General features: G+C 43.9%; 1 long non-coding RNA gene across 1 annotated transcript in view; it reads right to left on the bottom strand.

The window, feature by feature from the left end:
* Window positions 1-319: 319 nt before the first annotated feature.
* Window positions 320-25,772, bottom strand: part of LOC138288347 (uncharacterized) — a 164,497-nt gene continuing 139,044 nt past the window's right edge. Inside the window, exon 3 of the long non-coding RNA XR_011202376.1 lies at window positions 320-1,088. This is a non-coding gene — a long non-coding RNA (uncharacterized lncRNA). The remainder of the gene's footprint in view (window positions 1,089-25,772) is intronic.

Genomic DNA, 25,772 nt, shown 5'->3' with positions numbered 1-25,772 from the left:
TATCTTCTCTTTGCAACAAAGGTTGTAGTTCAAAAATTAGCTATACCCTACACACCAGTGGACCCTATTCAGGCGGGATGCTCACAGTGTTTGAAGCACATCATTGACATTTGTCCATAAATGACTATATTTTTTCCATAATGAATATTCCAACACCCTTTTCAGCTGATTTTAATAACTGTTTCAGCATTCATTTTCAATCTAAATAAGGCTGAATGTTCTTATTTGGTCAAGTTATAAGGGAGATTTTCAAATGTATCACAGTGGCATTGTTTCATTCTAAACCAAAGTTTCAAAAGTAAGAACCTCATTGGGAATGCTAGAGGACGTTGGATTGAATGTGAAGCCAGTATGGGCATTTGCCTCAAGACAACACAATGGATGGGCACAAAAAATTTCCAGAGGCTACAAAAATGATTTTTTTACCATTTTGATTTACCATTTTTTATTAAATAACATAACAATCATAAGAAATGCCACTTTACATTTTCACATGATACAAGCCAGGTTATCAAAGCCCAAGCAGCAGTCTCTCTGGAACACTTAATCAAGTCTAACTGTGCCTCCATGCCATACGCACACAAGGGACTAAACCAAACTATCTACCAACTCCTTTTATAGTTCCATAAATGAAAAACCCAACAAACTTATACAAATAATGTTAGACCTGGTATCCTTGGTGTGGTTTCCCACCTTTTTGCTCCTGCTTTGCTGACTTGTTTTTGCTGGCCTTAGGACTCTGCACACTTTACCACTGCTAACCAGTGCTAAAGTGCTTATGCTCTTGCCTTAAAATATTGTAAAATGAAAATTTCCTAGCTAACGTAACAGAAAGTTTAAATTCTAATAAGACACAGAGGTGAGGATTAGGCTTTTACTTTCTTAGTTTTTTATTCCAGCAGCCATAACAAATCAAACATTAGCAGACTACATTTCCCATAAACCCTTGGGAAAACAAATAAACAGTTCATCCAGTCGGAGCCACACCACAATGTTTAACAGCCATCTTGAACCGTCCATCCCCCTCTTTCTTTGTGTGAACACAGCATTCCTTCCTTGAAATCATTCTTGTTTGTTGGTATCCGTCCCTAGGGAAAAAAACGTAAACGTAAACCCTTTGAGTCAAGAGTTAAGAAACAACAAATCACAATTCACTATGAAGGTACATCTTTATAAGGTTCATTACGCTCATATATCAATCCCAACAGGAATAAACCAGAACCTCATATGTCACTGGGTGGGTTAAGACAATTTATGTGAATTCTAGGGTGGGCTAATCCTCGCCTCCGTGTCCTAATAGAATAGAATTTTCCATTAGGTTAGCTAGGAAATTTTTCATTCTATGTCAGGACCCGGATACAACAATTAGGCTAGTTTAAAGCTTATCCACCACTAGAGTTGCCAGATTGGTAATAGGTTTGAAGTCGAACCTTTCGAACGTGGAATCAGAGGAACAGTCTGTTGCATTGAGAATATCCTCCAATCTAGCCCCCAGACTAAAGGCCTTTGATGCCATGGTACCTCTTATGGAATGTGCCCCAGGACAAGATACATCAATGTCCGCTTTATGGATGGCCCATTTGACCCATCTGGCAACCATAGGGGAAGACTGCTTTATGAGGTTTGGTAAGCACAATCAATAGTTGCCCCTCTCCTGCAGGTCAAAGCTCCTCTATCATAGCCTCATATGCCTTAATTGCTTTAACCACACACAACTTTGGAACCTCCGGAAAAGCTGGAAAGGAAACAGCCTTTAAACTGGTCATAGTTCTCCAAGTAATGTAAAAAGGTAACCCCTTGTGGGGTAAATATCCTACCTATTATATGCAAAGCTCTTACGTCTGGCACTCTCAGATAAGAGATAAGACATAGCAAGGTGGCTAACTTAGAGGATGACTGTTTTCTCAACAAATACTTATTGGGGGGCCGCGACTTAAACAGATGGAGGACCTTATTCATGTCCCTCAAGATGGAATATCTTGGTTTCTGTGAAATGGACAATCTAATCCCTCGCAAAAGTTTACAGACCAAAGGATTCTCACTGACAGGGTGACCCTCCACTGGAAGATGCCCAGCGGAAATGGCCTATCTAAATGTTTTGATTGACCTATACACCATCCCGTCAGAAGCTAGGGCTGCCGAGAAATTTAAGGTATGGACAACCGTTGCCCCCATGGGATCCACTTGCTGTTGGAACGGTATCATTTATTGGTGCTATTCGCCCAAGCTTTGGCCAGTAGTTTGGCAACCTCTTGTGAAATTCCCAGGACTTTCCAGTTTTCCCAGTAATCTGTCATGCCATGAGGCACAAGGATCCTTTCAGAAATAGGTGATGTGGATTGCCTTGGAGTTCCAGTATCAGAGAAGGAAATAGAGGTCGAGGGATTGGAATATCTCAAGAAAGTTCCATCAGAACTAGAAACCAAACTTAAAATCTCCAAATTAGAGAGATCACTACCAGATCGGCCTGTAGCCTCCTGACCTGCATGGAAACCCTCATTATCATTGGAAACGGAGGGAAGGCCTATCCTAACTCCTTGCTCCAATCCTGGAGAAGCGCATCAGTAAATGTCGCCTCTGTATCCAGATGCCAACTGCAGTACCTATCCAGTTGTTTGTCCAACCTGGAGGCTAAAAGGTCTGTGGAGAAGTGGCCCGCCATGTCTGGAGCTGGTTGAATATTACTGAATGAAGCTTCCAGTGACTGGAGTCTTTCCAGTGACGTGAGTGCCAATCTGCCACTTGGTTGGTGGCTCCTGTTAATGTTGCGCCATCACCGAGATCCGATTGGCTAGAAAGTACTCCCAGAACGACCGGGCCAGATCCGACAATGCTTTTGACCTTGTCCCGTCCAGACGATTGACATAGCGAACCGCCACAACGTTTGCCATTTTTAGAAGAACACAAAATTGTGCCTATCTTTTGGTCCAGCATTTTACGGCAAAGGACCCCGTCATGAGTTCCTGCCAGTTGATGTGTAATGCCTGTTTGGCGGAAAACCAACTTCCTCCTGTGGAAAACTCTTTACAGCGAGCTCCCCAGCCCGAGCCACTGGCATCTGAATCTATGACCAGGTCTGTTTGGGAACCAAAGATTGCGCTGCTGTTCCAGGCTTCCATATGTGTCATCCACCAACTCAACACCTCTCTTGCTTCTGGTGAGAGGGGAATTGACTGGGAGTAGGTGAGACCGCCCTGTAGATGGGAGATCTTGTGGCGTTGCATAGCCAGAGTCCATTGCAGCTCATGCCATATCTTGGACAATTTTCATGAGGGAAGGCTGAATGTGGCCTAAACTGAACCCACTAGTAACCAGTGGCGGCCGGCAGCTTTAGGAGGGAGGGGGGCGGGCGGGATACACACACACACTCATTCTTTCACACACAGACACGCACGTACGTCCATTAACAACACTCATACCATTCAAACATGCACGCATGCACCAAACATTCATTTTAAAAGATCGCACACACTCATTCTTTCGCACACACACTCACGCACATCCATTAACAACACCCATAACACTCAAACATGTACGTGCACACCAAACATTCAGTTTAAAACATCACACACATACACACACACACACTTACCTTAAGCCTCCAGGTCCCAGGAGGGTTGGGACTGCTGCCTTCCCTCATTGATTGACACTCGCCCTGGGCACTTCAGGGCTTAAACCTGAAGCGCCCAGGGAGAGCGTCAATTGGTGACACTTTCCTCATCACCCAGGGAGGGCCTCCAGGCACCCATAGGAGCTGTGACCTCCTCAGCCCAGCAAAGTTCAGCTCGGACAGCCAGGAGTGTGTGCAAATCGCGCATGTCTGCTCCTGGCTGCCTGAGCTGAACATGGAGAGTGTCTGTTAGGCTGACCTTTGTTCAGCCTGACAGACACTCTTCATGAGGGGCAAAAGATGGGGGGGGCGTGGCCCCTCTGCCCTAAAGGACAGGCGGCAACTACTAGGAACCCAGGAAATGAAGGGACCTGGAAGGTTGCAGAGCAGATTTTGCCTCATTGATCATGAACCTGAGGGACTCCAATAGGTGAATCGTACACTGCAGATGGCGGGACAGAATCACCAGACATTGATTCATGATGAGGATATTGTCTAAATAAATGATGAGGCACACACCTTGGGACCGTAGGTGCTCGACCACTGGTCTTAGTATTTTGGTGAAACACCATGGAGCAGACGACAGCCCGAAAGGAAGGGCAGTGAACTTGAATATTTAAGATCCCCATTGACAATGGAGAAAGCACAATTAGGAGGAAAGATTGGGATCCTTAGGTAAGCATCTTTCAGGTCCAGATGCACCATGCAATTGCTGGCCTGCAGAAAGTCTCTGAGAAGATGAATTCCCTCAATCTTGAAGTGGCGATAGAACAGCCACTCGTTGAACTCTCTTAGGTTGATTACTGGATGTTAGCCACTCGCTCTCTTTTCCACTAGAAAAATATTGCAGAGAAACCCTGATGGTTTGGACAATTCCACTGTTCTGCAGGAGCTGCGCAATCTCCAGCTCCACGAGTTCTGATTACTCTCGAGAAAAGGCCAAAGGGGCTGGCCGAAAGGGTTGGTAGGGAGCCATGTAGAATTATATCTAGAAACCCTGTACCGGTGAAGCACCCAAGCATCCTATGAGAGGGATTCCCAAACAGGCAGAAATTGTGCCAATCTGCCCCCAACTTTCAATCCTTTCAAGTTTTGGAGTCGTACCTTAGGATGTTCTGTAAGTGCCCCCACCTCTGGGGCCTCCCCTGGCCACTCAGTGACAGGGGTAACATCTGCTGGGATAGAAGTTCTCAAACCTAGCTGGGTCTTGCCACTGACCACGGTGGGAGTCCGTAGGTCTAGCGGGGCGTGTTGCTAAGCACGGCCGGGCGAGTGCCCCCTTCCACAAACAGCTGCGGCAAAAACACAGGGCATGAATACTCGTTTGATCGAGGAATGGGCTTTGTCCAACGAGGTGAATGTACAAACTTGCCTAATTTGCAGTCAAAAGGGTCTCCAAATAGATTCCATTGGGCAATGGGACATGCCTTGGAGGTCACCAACTCCCCCAATTTTTCAGTCAATCTTTATTAAAAGGGATCTCCGCCTCTCTGTCAAAATTGCACAGTTGGCATTCCCTAGAAAAATGATAGCTCTTTGAGCCCAATTTGATAATGTTTCCAGAACTAGCAGGGATCCCAATGCCTTGCCGCCCTCTGCCATGTCTAGGATCTTTGTTAAGGGCCCTGCCACATCTAGGACTTTATCTTGGCCAGAGCACCATGAATGATCAATCCCGTTTTTAGGGTCCTGGATAAACTTGGCCATCTTGGTATCTATTTCTGGGGTATGGGCTCCCTTGCCCTCCAGAGAAGGGCGAGGGCATTAATTTCTAAGACAGCTCCTGACCTCCTTATCAAGGGTTTGCGCAGTCTAGCCACCATGTATGAGGCTACCTTGCTGGACACTAGTCAACTGAACATGGATGCACCAGTTCGTCCGGGTATAGCATGTCTGAGATGGAGGTTTCTGCCTTAATGGACTCAAGTGGGCCAGTCCCTGGAGAGGTGGAAAGAGAGGATGGGTGCCAAGGTCTGCCAGTGTCCGCGTCGCCGTCTGGGGCATTGGGGTAGTCGTTCCAATCCAACCGGTTATAAGGGGAGGAGGTAGGAGTGCAAGTGATCGGCTGCACCAGAGGTTTAGGGACCGAAGGTCCGGGAGTGTCTTTCCTTGGTTCAAGGGGTTTATGGCATTGTGCCTGCAGTTGCTCAATCCGTTTCTCCAGGGGCACCACCAGCTGCGTTACAACCTTAAAGATAGAAGTATCCATCACTCGACAGAACTCGTCGTCAATTGGCAGGTAAGTGATGCCCTCTTCCTCCATGTAGGCCTCAGATTCCTCAAAGCCTTCCATGATAATTAAAGTAATTTGGTCAGGGCTACTGCATAACAGAATTGCTCACGTCAGGGAGTGCCATACAGAAAGGGAGCAGTATGAGAAGTCAGTGCCTAATATCAGATAATCCCAAAATGTAGCCCCAAGGAAGGGTTTTAATAGGGGCTGGGACTACAACCCTTATTATAGTTGGTAATGGGCCACCTTGGATGAGTCCAGGTAGGAAAACACTAAAAGCAGGGTGGTTTTACCCCTCTTATGGGTGTATTTCTCCAGGCAGTAGCTCTCTCTAAGAAAATGCCCTTTATTTATTTGTCAGCCCCCGTTAGAATTCAGCTGCGCATCTCTCTCCTCGACCAACGAGTAAGGGAGTCTCGTGGGATGGTGGGAGGTCGGGACGCACTGAGCATGATGGGAAGGTGCACACGGGCCCCCTAGCAGTCGGCGACCACACAGCGTGAGAGAGCTTGGACCTAGAACAGACGGCCGTGTAGCGACTGAGAAACTACTGCAGCCGTGCTCAGGTGCTAAAAGAGAAAGGTTACATTGAAGTGAGCCTTCCCAGTGGCCGCTACTGGTGCAGCAAGTCAATCACCACAGTATCGCCAATCACACAAATTAAACATGCATCAGAAAGAAATGTGGGCAAAACGCGACGGTGGTGGGAAACGCAGCAGTCATCTTCGCACAGCGCTGAATGCCACTGTGAACAATACTAGTCAATCACAAACAATACACGTGATAGACAAGGGAGCACTTATCTTGAGCTGTTGGAGCAGCAGAGAAAGAGTGGGATGGACGGTTCAAAATGGCTATTGTACATCGTGGTGTGGCTCCGATTGGATGAACTGTTTATTTGTTTTCTCAAGGGTTCATGGGAAATGTAGTCTGTTAATGTTTTATTTGTTATGGCTGCTGGAATAAAAAATGAAAAAAGTAAAAGCCTAGTCCTCGTCTGCGGGTCCTGGCATATAATGGCTTACACCACATTGGCATATTTAATTTAATTGTATGTCCCTAGTAAAGTCGTACTGCCTGTGCCCAGGGCCTGGAAAATAAATTCTACTAGTGGGCCTGCAGCACTGATTGTGCCACCCTCTTAACCCCTTCGCTGCCAGGCCTTTTCCCCTCCTGTGCCGAGCCTTTTTTTGGCTATTTGGGGCAGTTCGCGCTTAGGCCCTCATAACTTTTTGTTCACATAAGCTATCCACGCCAAATTTGCGTCCTTTTTTCCAACATCCTAGGGATTCTAGAGGTACCCAGACTTTGTGGGTTCCCCTGAAGGAGACCAAGAAATGAGCCAAAATACAGTGAAATTTTTTGTAAAAAAAAATGGGAAAAAAAGGGCTACAGAAGGCAGCTCGTGGTTTTTTCCCTGAAAATGGCACCAACAAAGGGTTTGTGTTGGCAAGATCACCATCTTCCCAGCTTTCAGGAACAGGCAGACTTGAATTGGAAAAAACAATTTTTCAATACAATTTTGACATTTTACTGGGACATACCCCATTTTTACTATTTTTTGTGCTTTCAGCCTCCTTCCAGTTAGTGACCAGAATGGGTGAGAAACCAATGCTGGATCCCAGAAAGCTAAACATTTCTGAAAAATAGACAGAATTCTGAATTCAGCAAGGGGTCATTTGTGTAGATCCTACAAGTGTTTCCTACAGAAAATAACAGCTGAAATAAAAAGATATTGAAATAGAGGTGAAAAAACTGCCATTTTTCTCCACGTTTTACTCTGTAACTTTCAGATTTTTGAAAGCAATATACCGTTACGTCAGCTGGACTCTTCCGGTTGCGGGGATATATAGGGCTTGTGGGTTCATCAAGAACTCTAGGTACCCAGAGCCAATAAATGAGCTGCACCTTGCAATGGGTTTTTATTCTATACCGGGTATACAGCAATTCATTTGCTGAAATATAAAAAGTGAAAAATAGGTATCAAAAAAACCTTTGTATTTCCAAAATGGTCACAAGATAAGGTGTTGAGAAGCAGTGGTTATTTGCACATCTCTGAATTCCGGGGTGCCCATACTAGCATGTGAATTACAGGGCATTTCTCAAATAGACGTCTTTTTTACACACTGCCTTACATTTGGAAGGAAAAAATGTAGAGAAAGACAAGGGGCAATAACACTTGTTTTGCTATTCTGTGTTCCCCCAAGTCTCTCGATAAAAATGGTACCTCACTTGTGTGGGTAGGCCTAGCGCCCACGAAAGGATATGGCTCAAAACACAACGTGGGCACGTCACATTTTTTCACAGAAAACAGAGGTGTTTTTTACAAAGTGCCTACTTGTGGATTTTGGCCTCTAGCTCAGCGGCACCTAGGGAAACCTAGCAAACCAGCGCATTTTTGAAAACTAGACACCTAGGGGAATCCAAGATGGGGTGACTTGTGGGGCTCTGACCAGGTTCTTTTACCCAGAATCCTTTGCAAACCTCAAAATTTGACCAAAAAAACACTTTTCCTCTAATTTTGGTGACAGAAAGTTCTGGAATCTGAGAGGAGCCACAAATTTCCTTCCATCCAGCGTTCCCCCAAGTCTCCCGATAAAAATGATACCTCACTTTGTGTGGGTAGGCCTAGCGCTCACAAAAGGAAATGGCCCAAAACACAACGTGGACACATCACATTTTTTCACAGAAAACAGAGGTGTTTTTTACAAAGTGCCAGCCTGTGGATTTTGGCCTCTAGCTCAGCCGGCACCTGGGGAAATCCAGCAAACCAGCGCATTTTTGAAAACTAGACACCTAGGGGAATCCAAGATGGGGTGACTTGTGGGGCTCTGACCAGGTTCTGTTACCCAGAATCCTTTGCAAACCTCACAATTTGACCCAAAAAACACTTTTTCCTCTCATTTCGGTGACAGAAAGTTCTTGAATCTGAGAGGAGCCACAACTTTCCTTCCACCCAGCATTCCCCCAAGTCTCCCGATAAAAATGGTAACTCACTTGTGTGGGCAGGCCTAGCGCCCACGAAAGGAAATGGCCCAAAACACAACGTGGACACATCACATTTTTTCACAGAAAACAGTGCCTACCTGTGGATTTTGGCCTCTAGCTCAGCCGGCACCTTGGGAAACCTAGCAAACCAGCGCATTTTTGAAAACTAGAAACCTAGGGGAATCCAAGATGGGGTGACTTGTGGGCCTCTGACCAGGTTCTGTTACCCAGAATCCTTTGAAAACCTCAAAATTTGGCCAATAAAACACAGAAAGTTCTGGAATCTGAGAGGAGCCACAAATTTCCTTCCACCCAGCATTCCCCCAAGTCTCCCGATAAAAATGGTACCTCACTTGTGTGGGTAGGCCTAGCGCCCACGAAAGGAAAAGGGCCAAAACACAACGTGGACACATCACATTTTTTCACAGAAAACAGAGGTGTTTTTTGCAAAGTGCCTACCTGTGGATTTTGGCCTCTAGATCAGCCGGCCCCAGGGGGTCTAGAAATGGCCTAAAGGGTCTCTCCCCACCTCTAAAATCAAAACAACAAAACAAAATAAATGTATCCCTGGTGCCTAGAGGTTTCTGCCCCTTCTGGGGGTAGATCAGCCTAATAATAGGCCGATCTGCCCCCGGGGTGTTTAGAAAAGGCCTTAAAAAAAATGCCCCCCCCCTGGGAGCGACCTTTGCCCAAGGGGTCGCTCCCTCATTCCAATTTCCTTTTAAAAATTAAATCCCTGGTGTCTAGTGGGCGTTTCAAAAGCCGTATTGGTTTACAATCCGGCTTTTAAAACGCAGAGAGAGACTTCAAAGGGAAGGAAATTCCTTTCCTTCCATTTGAAGCCTCTCTTGCCTCCTCCACAGCGATCGCGTGCTGACGTCACAGGGAGGGGTGGGGGGTTCGGGAGTGGAAGGGGAAGGTCTTTCCCTTCCATCCCTGCCTTGGGGGGGGGGTGGGGGCGAACCCCACAGAGGGAGCGCTAGTGCTCCCTCTGGGCTCTGTGCCCAGGACGTAATGGTTACGTCCTGGGCACACGAGCACTGTGCCTCAGGACGTAACCATTGCGTCCTGGGCACAGAAGGGGTTAAGTAGCACTTTAAACATCTCAGCTCTGCCATTGCAGCATGTGTGTGCAGTTTTAAAACTGCAATTTCGACCTGGCAAAATAAACCCATTCCCAGGCCCAAACCATCCTTTTTCATACATATCAGTCACCCCTAGGTAGGCCCTTGGTGCAGCTGAGATTTGGCTGCTACCTTTTGATGTCACAGTGATGATTTATATGTGACATAATTTACATTATATTGAGTGAAATTCTAACAAGCAAACTGTAATGTAAGTATAATCATTTATGTTGATTCTATATATTTCCTTATGATGTTAAGAAATAGTTTTCATAGCAACAATAGTGAATTTCTTTATGATAATGATTTAAATGTCATATGCTAATGTTGAAAATGTTTAGGTCCCTATCTTACTTATTGACATGTATTAACAAGTTATTTTACTTTTGCGATTTACTCTAACATGAAATTAGATGAGATTTAATAATGTTCACTATATATTTGAAACAGTTAAATGTATTTGCTTAACATGGATAAAGTGTACCATTTTAATTGTGGTTTAGTTAAGTTGTTGTTACGGACTGCTGGGCCCCAGTCTCATAGAACTTGAGAAAGCTGTTTTCTTTTACCAACGTGCCATCTCTTTACAGATGTAATTCCCATAAGATGTTAGTTTGAGAATAGATGTACTACTGTTTTACTCATAGAGAGTGTGAGAAAGTAACTTTGAAAATGGTACATTGAGAAATAAGGAATGTAAAGATAGACCCAACTTCTTATTTATTGCAAAGTTGTACAGGAGAGCCAAGATGGAAGCCTTCCAATGATGGACTTGTGAACTTTCCCTGATGTTGCAGAAGCTTGTTGCATGATGTGCAATGATTGGACAATGAAAATCTTTTAATTCATATGGCACTACAGATGGACAAATCACCACCCACTTTGAACTTTAACTTACCATTTCCATTTGGAGTCGAGACCCTTCTTTTCCTTGGGCTTCGAGAGGTATAGACCTCTTTGCCCTTGCTCAGCACTTTCCCTAATGCTAATAGAGAAGGGGCCAGATGTGTCAAAACATTTTGCATTCGCAAACGGTGCGAATCACAAGATTCTACTGTTTGCAAATGTAAAATAGCCTTTCACAATGTATCAAAGACATCACAGTCCAATTTTATGGAATTGCAATTTTTAGCGTTTCCCTAAAGTTGCGACTCCGAATAGGGAATCACAGTTTGTGATTACCTAAATAGGAAATCGCAAATAAGGAATTCCTATTTGCGATTTCCTATGCACATATATCAAGCATTTCCTAAATGTGAACTGGGCATATAGGAAATAGTTGGTGGTAACCATGTGCACTTTAAAAAATGCATTAAAAATGCATTTTTTAAAGTGCCATGTAGCGCACACATGCCCCTAGGGCATGTGGGTTTTACATGTGCACATCTTTTTCTGGGGGGTGCATCAAGGGGGGCCTTAGGCCCTCAGCACCCTTGTTTTTCCATTACCTAGTTTGCAAATTCCTAATAGGAATTAGCAAATTAGGAAATGCAAAACCATCCACACGTATGGGCATTAGGCCCATCGGAACGAATGGAGGCTCATTCCCTAATAGAGATTCCCTAATTGCACATTTTTAGAAATCGCTATTAGGGAATGGCTATTTTGTTACATTCCATTTTGAATGACCTAAATAGCGATTTCTTAATAATCACTATTTAGGTAATGCAAAATAGAACTTAGATGCATCTGTCCCTTAGATTTTTCCTGGGCCCAATCGGAAGATGACTCTTGACCGAGCTTCTGAGATGCTGACACTTCCCTTTTGAGGTTGAGCCTAGCAGCACACATGTGATGCTCCCTCGACATGCTGTAATCTACTCTGTGGGCTTTAACCACACCCATCTCACACCCATCACTTTCATTCCTTCCCTGGCCTGCCTTTCAAAATTACCTTGATTTTGTAGGTAAATGCTTTATGTTAGTCCCACCTTGAGGCTGTTTCTTACTGCCTCAGAAACTCACCCTGTTACATGGATTATTGCACAATCGGCCATATACCGTAGTGTGGTGCACTGCTTTTATCTTTTGCATCTCTGCTTTGCGCTCCATGGTCATATGTTGTTCCTTACTCTTCCTTGTTTTTGGGAATGCCGCTGTTTCTTTGTGGTGTCTGCACCCAAAAGCTAAAGGCTGGATAGGGTTTCTATTTTATTTACTTCTTTTTTTTCCGTAAGTTTCATATAGTGCAAACTTGATTGTTGGAGCGCTTTACATGAGTACCACTTATGTACAAGTTTAGCAGTTGAAAAATATACACAAATATACAAACTGGCACATTTAAAACAGAAAAAACACAATAATCCTCAACGCAGCTCTAAAGGCACAGCGGGAGAGCTTATACTACAATATTCAGTGCACTAGGGAAACTCGCCCCATAAATGCTTTGTGGGACATTTATTTTACAAAACATTTTTGCCCAGCATTTGTTTTCCGAACATCAATTTTTATTCTGTTGTTCTGTTGTTCTGTATTGCCCTTATCAAGTGTTTAGTTTGTTTGATATTAGGGGGCCTAAACTTTTTACTTTGTTTGGGCCATCCTCTGGTAATATTGAATCCTCATTGTTTGGTTTTGAGAGTCATCTATTAAGTATGAGTTTGTAATAAAACCCTTTTTACTTTATTTTGGACTTACGTTTTCCTAGTGTGGCCAAATTGGTCATACTATAAATTTAAATGTCTATTGAATTGTGATGTTAACTTTCTATCACCCCTTGGCTAGAGTGAAAAGATCTTTCAACCTTGGTTAGAGCATACCTGAAATGCACCAGAAAATCCGGTAGCAGAGTACAGTTTCTCCCACAAGGGGGGACAAAATATTCAGGCATAGTGTTAGGGCTTCCTAGTCGTATTATGAAATTGTCCAGACCAAGTTGAGATTTTTACCCCATTGTTCGTTTGGAAGATTAAAGGAGTTCCAGCATCATTCCCTTTCAGCGGATGTGTGAGTATAAATGGGGTTTGCACTTGCATTACTTTGGCTTAAGTTTGCAGTGAAGTGTGATGTTGTGAAGTGTTCTTTGGAGTTTTTGTAGTTTTAGTGTGTGTGTGGCGCTCTCTGCTAAGAAGTTGTGTTGGTTAACGGGTCCGTCGTGGCCTACGGTCCCGGGAGAACACAGTTATAGAAGACACTCGGTTCATTTATTGTCTGCAGTGTAAGGTGCTGGTCGTGAGTTGTCATTGATAGTACCAGCAGTATTCCTTGAGTGAGTGTGGGTGGTTGATATCAGTGAATCCTGAGTGCACATGGAGGAACTGTATCAGTTTGAGTGAGATCTACTGGTCGAGTCTCATTTGCTGTATAATTGGGAAAACATAGTTAGAAAGTGTGTCTCCATAATGCTTTTGGAGTGTTTGATTACCTGATCCTTCAGTGAGCAGACAGCTGTTGTTGGTTTTTGCTTGCATTATTTTGCATTAGGTTTGTGTGAAAGAGTGATTGTGAGAGAAATTGTAAAGGAGGGTGAGCTCCTGCAATCATGTGTCGCACTGGTAAAGGTCGGTTTCTGTGAAGCCAAGCTAGTATTGGTGGACTACGTCATAGAGTGTTGAGCTGCTATTGGTTGTGAACATCAAAAAGAGAATTGTGGGAACAATTTTATTACCTAATTGTGAACGAAAAGTAAATTATGAATTGTTGAAATTTGATTGAAAATGGAGTTCTTTAAATCACTGAAAAGTTTGATGAAAGTTAATGTATTTGTACTGGTTAGAGAGGGAATACAGACTCCACCCAAAGGTACTCCAGGTCTATATGTATTGACCGACGTAGCTCTTCATGCAGGTATGTGGCTTGAACAGAGGCATAAGATTACTGAGAAAGAAGGTGCATTAGCATGTCCACGCTATGGAACATTTAATTTGAGAATTATTGAGAACCTGAGGCGAACTTTATATGAGTTGAAACCGCCTCTGAGACCCGCACAATTGGAAGCATTAATACATGGGAACACATAGCTCATCAGAGGCAGAAAGAGAAGTATAGGGATAGAATGAAGAAAGCAATAAGAACTGTTGCAGAGCCATGATGGGATAATCAACAGAAAGCTTAGAGAACAGATGTAATAGAGGGAACGACATTGTAGCCAATCTTAATGAGTGAACAAGGAGAAAACACCAAACCAAAGAGTAAGAAAAAGACAGAAAAGACAGAACAGACAGCAGAGACAGAGAAAAAAGCTAAAACCTATCAGAGTGATTCGGATAATGATTTTATATATCACTTACTGTTAAATTGTCCTCCTCCATACAATTCTGAGCAGGCAGGAAAGTCAGGTGATACATCAAGAAATGTGACCCTTGATGTACCTATTGCACCAGTTGAACAGAGCCCTATTCAGACAGTACAGAATCCAAATTTGAATCAAATGTGACAGAGTTCAATTCAAATTAGACAGGAAAAGGTTTCAATATGCAATTGACAGGACAAAGCTTAGGGATGACAGTTCCACAGAATCAAATAATTTTGCTAATCCAGAAGCATTAACGGTTCCAGTGGCAATGGGTCCAGTTGTTCCTTTATATGGTCCAGGTATGACAGGAAATAATGTACATGCATCCAATGTTCCAAATGTTCTGAACGTTTTAGATGCCCTGAATGTTCTGAATACCTCAGTTGCCCCAAACGTCCCTTTATTGGCAAATGCACTGGGATTGGTTAGTCCAAGTGGTTCAGAATTAGAAATAATTATTTCACTTCCAAGACCATTGACCCATACACGCATTTCAGATCCAACACCAATGACAAATCAGACGGGATTTACTCCTGATGCCAGGTTTCCATAGAGATCCTCACCATATTTGTAACCAGAACAGAATCTGCTTTGCAAATTGGTAGTAGTACCCTTAATAGGAGATGTCTATTGCAAATACTCCAGATCAGGCAAATTTGTGCCCTTCGAGTGAAGAGTCATTGTTGAATCTTCCAATAACTTTGCAAGGGTTCAATGCCCAGGAATTAAATGATTGGTTGAATAGCCTGAGCACTACAGGTGCAACAGGAAGTATAAATTTCAGTAGAAGTTAAGTACAAACTCCAGAGAGAGAAAGACCATTAGATGTGCCCAAATTAAAATTGTAATTAAATTAAATGATATTGGGAACCATAGATACGGCTCAGTTAGACACATACAGGGAAGACAAACTCTGTTTTGTATGCACAGACATTACAAATTGTGCAGGACAAGCTTATGAAAGATTAGCTGAATTAGCCAATAGATATGATGTTGATTTAGAGAAATCAAAACCCTTACAGAAGAGTTACAGATTGTGATTCAGTGACAGGGATATCATGAACATGAGATCTCCGGAAATTAAATTGCAGATCAAAGAATTAATTTGTTACATCCAAAAATGGGGTGCATTGGACAAGTGGGAAGGATGATGGGCAAAGAAAAGAGATCAGAAGAAAGTGAACCCAGATCTGCCTCCGACTGGAGCAGGTCAGAGTGATTGAAACGTACTTCCCATGAGAGAAGTTTGTGGTGGAGGGTATGTTCATGTACCTTGGAGTAGAAGTGATATTCTGTCATTAACAAATTATTTCCCGAAATTAAGAGAAAAGCCAGAAGAATCGTAAAGGCAGACTGAAAGATATGCAAAACTTTCCAAATGCTTGTGGGAAGATTTTAATAGATTGTTTTACATTGTGGTTCCAAGTGACTTGTGGAGTGAATGCAAAATTTGTGTTGATTGGCTTGACAGGGAATCTCCAAGAGATCCAGTGACAAATGCGCCATCTGAAGAGGTAATGAAAAAGTATAGAAAGTGATTGGATTTTTTAAAGAAAAAGTATTTCCAAAGTTATTGATTGGTTGCTATTTGACAGAACGACTCAGGAGTCTAAGGAGTCAATACATTCCTATTATGAGAGATTGTTGCAGGCTTTCAAGCATTTCCGTGTTATTGAGACAAAAGATATGTGTCATTTTGTGTTTAGATTTGTTCAAGGATTGAAGCCAGAAGTGAATTGCATGATCCAGTGGCATTTGATTTGTTGGCAGATGAGATCCTGTAGTATTGCACAGATTAATTTGACTTGAAGCAGAAAAAGTTGAAAGAAAAGTTAAGAGTGATGCAATTGAAGGCTGCACAGAGAAATCCGAACCCACAATTGGCTGGGAATATTGGTGGAATGCAGGGAATGTATCAACAGGGAGCTCAGATGATGCAAGGAATCAAATGTTATCATCAGCAACGTAGAGGATGAGTTGTTCCTTCGGATCTGAATGTAATTGCAGATGTGACAACTTTCAAGAGAACAAATCCGTGTCCGGTGTGCAGCAGTCTGGGCCATTCAAAGAGAGAGTGTCCGCTTGATGCGAATAGTAATTAGATGCAGAATAATGGATTTGTGCAAACGCAGGAAAATAATCACGTTCAAATGCAGCGAGTATGGAGACCCCAATTGCAGAATTCAAATGTGTCCCAAAGACAACAGATGCAAATGCCACAAGCTCTGATGCACTAACAACCATCAAATATTTCCCAACAGAATGTAAACCAAGTCACAAATGTAGATTCAAATCAGCTGACAACTCAGTTTCCCCTGATTGATTTAAGTGATGAGGAGTTCCCAGATGTTTTCCAATCATAGTGTCTGAAAGGAGAAGAGGAATGTGATCTTGGCGGATCTTTAGAAGTGGGTCCTCATGGCCCATACGTTGAGGGTGATGTGAATAGTCACCATGTGCCCTTTTTAGTTGCTATAGGAGCTGCCCGTTCCACTGTAAGAACAGCAGAAGTTCCTAGCTTGCCACTCTCGGGAAAGAAAATCCAAGTTGCAGGAGTTGCAAATCAGCAATTGACTAACCCTGTAACAGAAGCTGTCCCTGTAAAAATAGGTTCCTTTATAGATGAGCACCAATTTGTGGTGTGTGACTCGAGTCCTGTGAGTTTGCTTGGACACCACTTGCTGTGCAATTTAGATTGCTCCACTTGTTGTACCCCAAAAGAAATAGAAATGTATACCAATAATGAGGATGCAGCATTTAAAATTGTGAGTCAAACCCCAAGTGTCACACTCTACACTATAGTGACCTGTAATGATTTACCCGCAGATTTGAAAGACACTGTGTCCCCTGAAGTTTGGGATATTTCAGGAAAGGAAATAGGACTCATCAAAGGTATTGAGCCTGTCACAATAACTGTGAAACCGGATGCTGTGTATTCAAGAATCCCGCAGTATAACATGAGGCCCAAAACAATTCCAGGAATTACCCCAGTGATTGAGTCCATGATAGAGCAGGGAATTTTAAAAGAGATAATGGTTAGTTTTGTAACTCTCTTATTCCCAGTAACTCTGCAGAAACCCAATTGAAAATACTGCATAGCCCAGATCTTAGAAAGGTAAATGAAATAGATGTTCCTTGTTGTCCTGTGATACTGAATCCAGTAGTAATTTTGTTTCTAATTCCATGTGAAGCTGAGTGGTTCACTGTGATTGACCTGTGCCAAGCATTTTTCTCCATCCCTTTGCAGGAGGAGAACCAGTTTTTCTTGGCGTTTCGGTTTGGCAGTCGTGTTTTAGCATGGTGCGGAGTCCATTTCTAACCAGATCTTGAAGAACAATCTGGAGTCCCTTAAAATGCCCTACCACTCAGCCCTGATTTAGTACATTGATGAACTGTTAGTGGCATCAAATACTCAGGAAGCTTGCAGAAGAGATACAATTGCCCTGTTGAACCACTTAGCTGAAAATGGACATAAACACTCTTTTCCCAGACTAAATTGCAGTACTATGAGAAATATGTCTTGTACCTAAGACACTACATTGAGAAAGGTGCAAGGAAAGAGAGAATCTCAGCAATTCTGAGAATGCATCCTCCAAGGGCTCAGAATTCATAGAACTGAGAGAAAATCTTTGTTGTGCCCCTGCTCTGAGAATGCCTGATTACAACAAATGTTTTACTTTGTACTGCTGTGGGAGGGAGGGGTACATGCTCTTAGTTTTGACTCAGATGAATGGAAATGCGAACCAGCCAGTGGCATATTTTTCAGCCACTCTTGATCCTGTGGCTTTGGCATCGCCCTGTTGTCTTAAAGCTGTTGCTGCCACTAATGTCAGCATTGAGTAGTGCAAAAGCATTGTCATTGGTCATCCTTTGAATGTTTTTGTCCCCCATTTCGTGGAAATTTTGTTAACCTGTACCAAGACTCAGCACATGACAAGTGCTATACTCACCAGCTAGGAATAAGTCATATTGGCTTCCCCACACATAATGCTTAAGCAATATATCACTCTTAACTCTGCAACCTTATTGCCCGTACCTGTTGATGATAAAAATGCGAATTATGTTGATAAAATTGAGCATGGATGTCTAGATATCACTGAATTATGCACTAAGCCAAGACCCCAATATCCAAGATATTCCACTTCCCAAATCTGACTATGCAATGTTTGTTGATGGCTCCTGTTTGAGAGACCATGATGGAATCCTGAGAGCAACTTATACAGTTTGTTCTGTCTCAGGTGTGGTTGAAGCTTCCTGGCATCAAGGAGTCTTTTCTGCCCAAGTAGCTGAACTAGTGACTGCGTTTCTAAACAGTGTAAGGTGACTATTTTTACTGATTGCCAGTATGGCTTTGGTGTTGTGCATGATTACGGACAGTGATGGTCCCAAAGAGGCTTTATGACCTCTTCTAGGTCCCCCATTAGAAATGGAGAAAAAATTTACAACTTATTGAATGCATTACAGTTACCTGCCCGAATTGCAGTTGTGAAGTGCTCTGCACACCTCAAAGCTACTGATTATGTTACTCTCTGCAATAGTTATGCTGATGTGGTAGCAAGATAATGTGCCTTGTATTGTACTGCCTTTAACAGTGAATATGCAAATGAGGGAAATTATAAGACAAATTACAATCTCTTGTTGACTGCTGCAGATACATGGGAGGGAGTCAAAAGATTGCAGGAGGGAGTGTCAGAGGAAGAACAGCAGAGTTGGATTAGAGCAGGTTGTGTCAAAAAAGATGAAGATGATGTTTGGGTTTCAAGTAATGGAAGAGTTGTGATACCTAATAGTGTATTACCACCTATGGGGAGGCATATAAAGGTCCAGCTCATTTTGGTCACAATTGTATGGTGCAAGTCTTTCAGCAAATATGGTTTAATCCCAAATTCAGATTGATAGCAGAGGCTCTTTGTCACAGGTGTGTCACATGGCAGCAGATGAATGTAGCTAAACATACTGCAGTTATACTGAATTATACTGAGTCAGGTAGGAAGATCAGGAGGACTTTTCAACAGAATGCAGCTTGATTTTATTGAGCTACCCATATGCAATGGACTGTGGTATGTCTTGGTTATTGTATACATTTTCTCTCATTGGGTTGAAGCTTACCTGACTAGGAGAAATGGCAGTCTCACTGCAGCAAAGCTGTTGCTTAGGGAGTTAATACCCAGGTTTGGTTTCCCTACTTCCCTAGAGTCAGACCGAGGGACTAACTTCAGTAGTGAGGTCTTCAAATTACTGTGTGCAGCATTACAAGTTGGGCAAAGATTAAATTGCTGTTACGGGGCAGATGCTTCAGGATTGGTGGAGCAAGTAAATGGAACTCTGAAACCCTAAAAGGCAAAAAGTTTGTGCTTCTACCTCATTGAAATGACCTGAGGCATAGCCTCTTGTTTGGATGAGTTTGCGCAGTACTCCAAACAGGAGAAAAGGACTATCGCCACATGAAATAATTATGGGCTGTGCCATGAGACTAACACCAGTGCCTGCAAATGTGCTTGTGAACATTACAGATAACATGGTACTCAATTATTGCAAAGGACTGGCTGATTTGGTTCGTTCTGTGGCTCATCAGGTTGGAGAACCTACAGTCTAGCCTCAGCAGTAGTTGTGCCATGACTTGTGTCCAGGTAAGTGGGTCATGATGAAGAAGCACATCCGGAAGTCCTGCTTAGAACCTTGATGGAAGGGGCCACACTAGGTAGTACTGGTGATAACAACACCTGTAAAGTTCGCTGGTCTCCCTGACTAAATTCATGCGACACATACTTACAAAGTTACAGGTTTCCTTGACGAAACAGCACCTGTCCCTGAAGTGCCAGTTACAGTGAAGCAAAGGGAGCAGCTTAGTCAAGCAGTTGGGGATGATTAAGTAACTGAATCAGCACAAATATGGTCTGAGAGGGGGCCTGAGTGAGTCAACAGCAGCAGTTCGTACAGGAGGGTCGACACAAAGACAGCTGTTCACACAAAGTTCAGATGCTGATGAAGGACCTAATGCTGTAGCAAAAAGATTTATGCCTAGAGATCAGTGTTCAAGTGAACAAACTGTGCTAGTAGTGCAAGTGCTCCCGATTTATTTTATTTAAACAAGGCACCCCCTGATATGGATAACGGTTCCTAGGGCAGGGGAACTAAGCAACAATTTGAACAAAACCCCCCAGCAACCTGACTTATTTTTACCTGTTCAATACTTTGCTATCAATGGCTCAGACAGAATAATTACACTTTATACCATCATCTTTATTATTCATAAAAACAGCATTATGTAATTTGTGTTCATTGTTGTATTCTTTATATGCAAATAATATCTACTTTGACATTTGATCAATAAATTTAAAAAACCATGTACGTCCTGCCACAACATTCACTTACAAACATTCTCCTACTTCCATACATGCCTCTCTCTTGCTCCTCAAACATACCAACTTAACTCGCTAATTTAATCATAATTTCTAAATGTCAAAATTTCTGCTGGAAATGCTTTCCAATAATATCATGTGCATTTGTGAATGAACATTTGAATCCTTGACGCTTCTATTAAATTTCTTATTGTATCTACTTCTTAGTTCATAGTACAATCTTCTGTTGTTATTGCTTTAATATTACATTCTTCAATATTGTGGCTTATGTCCTATTCTGCAACACTGTTTTTTCAATTTTAGTTTCTACGTGCGTTCCAGTGAATCTGCGCCTTCTTCAGCAGAGCCACTCTAGAGACACATCACACGAAATTAACCTAAAAATAAATGAAATATTATGCTGAGCTAAGCCTAAAGCATACACTTTTCAATATGCTAATGGATACTGAGTCAGAACCTCCACCTTAAGCATGCTGTTAATAAACATGTGTTCTTCTTCCAAAACAAAGGCATTCTCCACCACATAGGCCAAGTGTAAAGGAAGTGAAATATCACCAAATAAAATTAAATAAAAATAACACCGTGCACCAACCTTTTATTGTGCTATCTTAAAATAAATGTGCAGAGTGCTTCACATGCCCATGGTATTTGTCAGTAATTTAAATAATGACTCTTGACATCATACCAAGTCTGTGTACCATGTTAAAGAGGGACCCCTGCCCTAGGAACCCTTATCAACATCATACCGAGTCTGTGTACCATGTTAAAGAGGGGCCCCTCTATACGTGACACATTTTACATTATATTGTGTGAAAAGCTAACTATTGGTGCACTAAAAGCCTTTATTAAGGTGCATTGACTGTATGTTTTTTAATACATCTTAATTGGCATTTGTAGTCATTGCAACAATAATGCATTACATGAGTTATTCCCATGTCGTAATACAAACCTCCAGTTTGCAAGCATAGCATTTACTGGGATCAATCATTAGATTCTGTTGCTGTAGTAAGGGCCAGTGTTCCAATCATGGCAGTGGATCGCAGTGCTAGTAACATCAGTCTCTACGCAAATTATTATGTCAATACGTGTGTTGAAACTCCATCAGTTTAGGCGGTGAAGACTCATTTCTGATTGTGCATAGCCTCCACCATTTGCATTCAATGAAGGATGAACTAAACCACTAGTCAATGGCAGACTAATACGCAAGCAACTTAGTGAAACAGTAAACTGTTTACTAACGGAGACTTAAAAATTAAACAAATAGAACAAAAGCTGGGGGTCTCTGAGGGGGTAGGAGTGCGATCATCGTGTTGTGTAATAATAGAGTGGGGTGCAGCATGCAGGTTTGTGGCCTCGAATTTACACCTGGCAGATTTATGCGTACATGTACATGTCATGTCCTAGCAGGGGGTTGAAAGTATGGCTTGTCCCACCTTGGTATGCTACAATGGGCCCAACATCCATCGCAATAAGGGTTGAACAAGGGTTGAACAAGTCCCACACATGATGAGGTCTGGCCTTGCGTGTCTTATCTTCCACTCCATCAGGTTCTGCTCCCTACACTACTGTCTCCTCCCCACCATCACTTGCTCTCTCCGATCTGAACCTGTGTCCCCCTCCGGTTGTTCCCAACTCAGCATGATCTCAGCTCATAAACCCACTGTAGAACGTCACCTGATTCCCTGAGCATTCCTCCTGTTGGAGTATTCTCTCTTCAGCTCTGGCCCATAAGGTGACATCTGTGGCTCATGCCTCCACTTTCAGTCCCATCCCGGACATCCAGGTCAGTGCAATTCTGTGCCTAGCTAATGCAACGACGAAGTCCAAAAACCTAGTGCCAACTTTGCGTCTGAAGAATCCCCTGAGTAGGCATAGTTCTATGGAGCAGGTAGGAAGCACCCCAGAACCACTCAGAGGTGGCACAGTATCTCATTCCAGTAGGTCTGAAGTGTCGGGCACTCCCACATCATGTGAGTAAAGTCTGCATCGAGCAAGTGGCATCTGGGGCATTCTCGGGGTTTCCCAAGGTATACAACCTGCAGCCTATGTGGTGTGAGGTAAATATATTAAATTGTATATACTTCAGTATTGTGTCATGGGAAACTTTTTGGGGGTAGACTAACATCCTATCCCATGCCTATTTGTGGTCTCTTGATCCAAGATTCCATCCCATTGAGCCCTAAGTGCTGGCAATGGTCTCGAGTAAGGAGCGATACATCCATGTCACCTGGCACCCCGCCAAGTCAAGTGAGAGAAGTAGCTGGAGCAACGCATGTTAGGGAGGCTTTTCTCTTACCCTGCCCCAAAGATCAGTGTATGTCCTCACCAATGTCTCCTAAGTTAGGAACTGACCACACGGTAAAGCAAATTGTTCCGACAACTCCTGCAGGGGCACCTGGGCCCCCAATGAAAAACAGTCTTGTAATGTTGTCACTCCAGCCTCAATCCAAGCCTGGAGCTTAGTCCTGGTGAAGCAGCCAACAGGGGTACAGTGAGGCAACCTCAGCAGCGGCAGGGACGGTGCATAATGTGGCGCCCTCCATGTCCTCACATTGCAATGGCACCAACTGTATAATGCCATCTCTGTAGCAAAATACTTGGTTGTGCTACTTTTAGGTCAGAGCACAGTAACATGGCCACTAAAAGCCCTAAGTGTGGTGTGTAGGAAGTTGGCTCCGTATATACTATTTCAAAGTAAGAAATAGTGTGCACAGAGTCCAAGGGTTCCCCTTAGAGGTAAGATAGTGGCAAAAAGAGATCATTCTAATGCTCTATTTTGTGGTAGTGTGGTCGAGTAGTAGGCTTCTCAGAGGGTAGTGTTAAGCATTTGTTATACACACACAGGCAATAAATGAGGAACACACACTCAAAGACTTACTCCAGGCCAATAGGTTTTTATATATAAAAATATATTTTCTTAGTTTATTTTAAGAACCACAGGTTCAAGATTTACAAGTAATACTTCAAATGAAATGTATTTCACTCAGGTATTCTAGGAACTTTGAATAATCACAATAGCATGTACAGTTTTGACAGAAATGGCAATAAGCTGTTTTAAAAGTGGACACAGTGCAAAAAATCAACAGTTCCTGGAGGGAGGTAAGTAATTGTTAAGTTCACAGGTAAGTAAAACACTTACAGGGTTCAAAGTTGGGTCCAAGGTAGCCCACTGTTGGGGGTTCAGGGAAACCTCAAAGTTACCACACCAGCAGCTCCGGGCCGGTCAGGTGCAGAGGTCAAAGAGGTGCCCAAAACACATAGGCTTCAATGGAAACAGGGGTGCCCCGGTTCCAGTCTGCCAGCAGGTAAGTACCCGTGTCCTCGGAGGGCAGACCAGGGGGGTTTTGTAGGGCACCAGGGGGGACACAAGCAGGTACAGAAAGTACACCCTCAGCGGCACAGGGGCGGCCGGGTGCAGAGTGCAAACAGGTGTCGGGTTTTGTGTAGAAAGCAATGGGGAGACCCGGGGGTCTCTTCAACGATGCAGGCAGGCACAGGTGGGGCTCCTCGGGGTAGCCACCACTTGGGCTAGGCAGATGGTTGCCTGGAGGTCGCTCCTGCACTGGAGTTCGGTTCCTTCAGGTCCTGGGGGCTGTGGGTGCAGTGTTGGTTGCAGGCTACAGGCAGTCGCGGTCAGGGGGAGCCTCTGGATTTCCTCTGCAGGCGTCGCTGTGGGGGCTCAGGGGTGTCAACTCTGGCTACTCACGGGCTCGCAGTCGCCAGGGAGTCCTCCCTGAGGTGTTTGTTTTCTGCAGGTCGAGCCGGGGGCATCGGGTGCAGAGTGGAAAGTCTCACGCTTCCGGCGGGAAACGTGGGGTCTTTAAAGTTGCTTCTTTCTTGCAGAAAGTTGCGGTTTGTTGAACAGGGCCGCTGTTCTCTGGAGCTTCTTGGTCCTTTAGATGCAGGGCAGTCCTCTGAGGCTTCAGAGGTCGCTGGTCCCTGTTGGATGCGTCGCTGTTGCAGTTTTCGTTGAAATAGGGAGACAGGCCGGTGGGGCCGGGGCCAAATCAGTTGTCGTCTCCGTCTTCACTGCAGGGCTTCAGGTCAGCAGTCCTTCTTCTTCTTTAGGTTGCAGGAATCTATCTTCCTCAGTTCTGGAGGCCCCTAAATACTGAATTTAGGGGTGTGTTTAGGTCTGGGAGGGCAGTAGCCAATGACTACTGTCCTTGAGGGTGGCTATACCCTCTTTGTGCCTCCTCCCTGTGGAGAGGGGAGCACATCCCTAATCCTATTGGGGGAGTCCTCCTTCTACAAGATGGAGGATTTCTAAAAATAAGAGTCACCTCAGCTCAGGACACCTCAGGGGCTGTCCTGACTGGGGGGTGACTCCTCCTTGTTTTCCTCATTATCTCCTCCAGCCTTGCTGCCAAAAGTGGGGGCAGTGGCCGGAGGGGCGGGCATCTCCACTAGCTGGGATGCCCTGTGTCGCTGTAACAAAGGGGTGAGCCTTTGAGGCTCACCGCCAGGTGTTACAGTTTCTGCAGGGGGAGGTGAGAAGCACCTCCACCCAATACAGGCTTTGTTCCTGGCCACAGAGTGACAAAGGCACTCTCCTCATGTGGCCAGCAACATGTCTGGTGTGTGGCAGGCTGGCAAAAACTAGCCAGCCCACACTGGAAGTCGGGTATGTTTCAGGGGGCATCTCTAAGATGCCCTCTGGGTGTATTTTACAATAATGTGCACACTGACATCAGTGTGCACTTATTGTGCTGAGAAGTTTGATACCAAACTTCCCAGTTTTCAGTGTAGCCATTATGGTGCTGTGGAGTTTGTGTTTGACAGACTCCCAGACCATATACTCTTATGGCTACCCTGCACTTACAATGTCTAAGGTTTTGCTTAGGCACTGTAGGGGCATAGTGCTCATGCACATATGCCATTACCTGTGGTATAGTGCACCCTGCCTTAGGGCTGTAAGGCCTGCTAGGGGGGTGACTTACCTATACCACAGGCAGTGTGAGGTTGGCCTGGCACTCTGAGGGAAGTGCCAAGTCGACTTAGTCTTTTTCTCCCCACCAGCACACACAAGCTGTGAAGCAGTGTGTATTTGCTGAGTGAGGGGTCCCTAGGTTGGCATAAGACATGCTGCAGCCCTTAGAGACCTTCCCTGGTATCAGGGCCCTTGGTACCAGGGGTACCAGTTACAAGGGACCTACCTGAGTGCCAGGGTTGTGCCAGTTGTGGAGACAAAGGTACAGTTTAGGGAAAGAACACTGGTGCT

This window comes from Pleurodeles waltl, chromosome 4_1 (genome assembly GCF_031143425.1).
Source record: "Pleurodeles waltl isolate 20211129_DDA chromosome 4_1, aPleWal1.hap1.20221129, whole genome shotgun sequence".
NCBI lineage: Eukaryota > Metazoa > Chordata > Amphibia > Caudata > Salamandridae > Pleurodeles > Pleurodeles waltl.
Note: the sequence above shows the minus strand (reverse complement) of the source record. Positions and strands in the feature narration are given on the sequence as shown.